Below are 3,244 nucleotides of genomic sequence, written 5' to 3' on the forward strand. Positions count from 1 at the left end.
CACCATTTCATTGTTTATAAAAAAATCAATAGAAACTCCAGTTGTGAGCTATGTGTCTCTAGTCTCATATATACAAATAAAAATTAGTACAAAAACAAGCCTGACCAGGTTTATGAAAGACTCAACATTAACTTTCATTGAACATACAGAAAACCAGCATACCTAGGAGCTTCTGCTTTTAAAACTTCAACACATATAAGGTAAGGAGCTTTCTCCCTAGAATTCAGAAGAACAGACTCGTCTTCAGGTATATGAACCACTCGATATATGCCCTTTCCCATCGGAAAGCATACTCCTAGCCATAGAAGAATAAAGAAAATATTATGATGTTATTCTAACTATGGTAATATGGTATGTAAATAAACTTAAAAACACATTGGTTCAGAGCTTCAAGTCAAGAAGAGAGTGCTCTTCTTTAACACAAACACTGGCTAGGCATATTGCTCTGATGCCTTATGCATTTAATTCAGTACACCACAGTCTGTAAATTACCTAGGTGCTCAGTTCAGCAGAAACAAAGAAACTAACTCCAGTCCTTACAATGGTGATGGCAACTGATGAACGAAAAATATGACAGAACAAGTTCTATCAAAAAGCTATTCAAGTAATCTATGCAGATGACTGAAACTGATTTTTAAAGATTGCTCATCAAAAATATTTTCCATAATACAAACCTCAGACACAAATGGACAAGGCAAAAAATATAAATGTACATCCTCTAACTACCAATGGAAGATGCTAATGTAATACTACCAGCAATGCAAATAACAAAAGGCTTAACAAAACTATATATAGAACAAAAGTTCAGGAGATATCCTGAATATGACAGCAGAAATCACCTCCAATTTTTTTAGCAGAAGCAATCTGGCTATTGATCTCTGTAAGAGACTGCCACACAAAAGAAAATATCATTGCAGTGCAGGGTACAAGTTAAAATGTGAAAAGAACAAAGAGAGTGCAATGATTAGCACAGGATGACTGAAGGGTTGTGAAATGAATAGCCATGTAGTTACATGGTAATGTGTTTGACCTACCTCCCGGAGGCAATCTTACGATCCTCAATAGGAAATATGTCTACCAGGCCATAAGATGTATCACATAAAGCCTCAATAAGTTCCAACGAAGCATAGCAAGAACCTTTTCGAAGCTCTGCTACTGCATTAATTGGTAATGGTGGTTTCCCACTTTGCTTCTCATTGATTCCTGTAGTACCAGGGTGTTTCTGCAATGCATATCACCACAATTAGGATGATGAGGACAGATGCAAAAAGAAATCACTGTAAAAAACAACATATAAAAACTGGCATAATATAGTACTATAACATGAACACGAGATATCGTATCAAGCAGAAAAATAACATGAGACCAGATCCTTGCCTCTTTTGCCATTTTTGACCCAAAAATCTCAGAATCTTCAAGTGAGCGGTCTCTATCACGGAATAGCCTCTTAAAAAAGCCTTTTGATCCTGGGCTCCCCTCAGAAAGATTGTTAGATTGATTGCTTTCTATGTGCCCACTCTTAGGATCTTCTGGGTGCACTCTAAACAACCTACGGAATGACAAAAACTCTGGATTATCTTCCTCTTCGATACCACTACTTCCCTTACCATAATCATCATTTTTTATCAGGTCCGTCAGTTCTCCTCTCCTCATGTTTATCCTTAAATAATTTGCGGAAGAAGTTTTCTTTATCACCTTCCTCACACTTGTCATCTTCATTCCTGTCATGAACAATCCCTTTATTTTCTCCATTCTTATCCTTGAAAAGCCTATGAAAGAAATTATCATCATCTGCATTTTTATGGCCTTTATCAGCTTCCTCTTTCTTGCTTGGTGTGCTGCCTTTTTTCTCATCGTTTTTCTCCTTAAAGAGTTGCCTGGAAAAAACCATCTCTCTTATCATCTTCTATGTTCGCACCAACCTTTTCCCTCTCATCTGGCTTTTGATGCCCTTCATCTTTCCTCTCCTCATTCTTATCTTTGAAAATTTTGCGGAAGAAACCTTCTCTGTCATCATCTTCCACACTCTTGCCCAGTCTTTCCTCATTTCCATGTCTTGCATGATTACTATCTCTCCTCTCCTCGTTCTTATCCTTGAACATCCTGCGAAAAAATCCTTCCTTCTCATCATCCTCACCTTGCATGTCCTCCTTATCACGAAAAAGTCGCTTCAACAAACCATCTGAGCTTGGTGTCAGTTTCATGTCCTCCTCTTTGCTATCCCTGAGTAATCTGCGGAAGAAACCATCTCTATCACTTTCTTCCTCCTCATTATCCTTCTCCCTGATAAGATGTGGTCCTGCGCATAGATGGATCTCACGCTCTTATAGCCCTCCTCGGTGGCAGTGAATCGTTCACCAGGTCTGGTAGCAAGCGGCCCATGGCAGCGACCGCAGGCATGCCGTCGCGGCCAGGCATGCCCTCGACCCCTCCTCTTTCCTCTCCCATAAACCCTAAACCGCCCTATTCCCCACTCGATTTCGCCATGGAAGGCGACGAGGCCTCGATGCCGCCTCCCCCGCCGTGGATGCAGAACTCCTCGCTCATGGCGCGCACCACGGACGCCGTGCCCTCCGCGTCCTCCACCGTCTTCTCCACGTACACCACCCCGCTCGTTGTCCCTGTGCCTGCTCCAGAACTCCTGCAGCAGCTCCTCGTCCCTCGCCTCGCCTCGTCGCGCCCGCCCATCCCAACCCAGTTCCGGAGCTTGAACCGCACCACCGTCAGCGACATGGTCCCGGTCTCCGGCATCCGCGCCGCGTACGCCAGCGCCTCGCGGTCGTCGGCGCCACCCAGAAAGTAGAGCGCCGCCCGCTGGAGCAGACACATCGCCGATGGGGGTGGGGGAAGGGATGGGGGCGGCGGCGCGATTGCATCCGTGGGAGGGAAGATGCGAGGGGTTTGGCTGATTTTTGAGTATGGGCTTGGGCGCGAGGAGGCGGTGTCGTAGGGCGCGACAGGGTGCAGACCGGGTCGCGCGGAGGTCGCACGGCGTCTCACGCGGGGTGGGGAAGGGGAGGTGGGGGAACGAACGCGGGCGTGGGCGGGCGAACGGTTTGGATTCACGGAAGCGAACGGATGGTGCAGATTCACCGAAGGCAGAACACAAAAAGGCAGGTTACTATTGCTAACTTAACAAGTAGTAGAGATTTCGAATTATAATATATTCAAATTATATAATCTAATGTAAACAATCCAACAAATACATCATATTTAGATTATAGGTCCAGATTATATAATCTTA

General features: G+C 44.4%; 1 pseudogene; it reads right to left on the bottom strand.

Annotated features, from left to right (window-relative positions):
- Positions 1 to 1,105: 1,105 nt before the first annotated feature.
- LOC103649402 (phosphatidylinositol 4-kinase beta 1-like) lies at positions 1,106 to 2,829 on the bottom strand (annotated as a pseudogene).
- Between the last annotated feature and the right edge of the window lie 415 nt (positions 2,830 to 3,244).

The sequence above is a fragment of the Zea mays genome, chromosome 2 (assembly GCF_902167145.1).
Source record: "Zea mays cultivar B73 chromosome 2, Zm-B73-REFERENCE-NAM-5.0, whole genome shotgun sequence".
Classification (NCBI taxonomy): Eukaryota; Viridiplantae; Streptophyta; class Magnoliopsida; order Poales; family Poaceae; genus Zea; species Zea mays.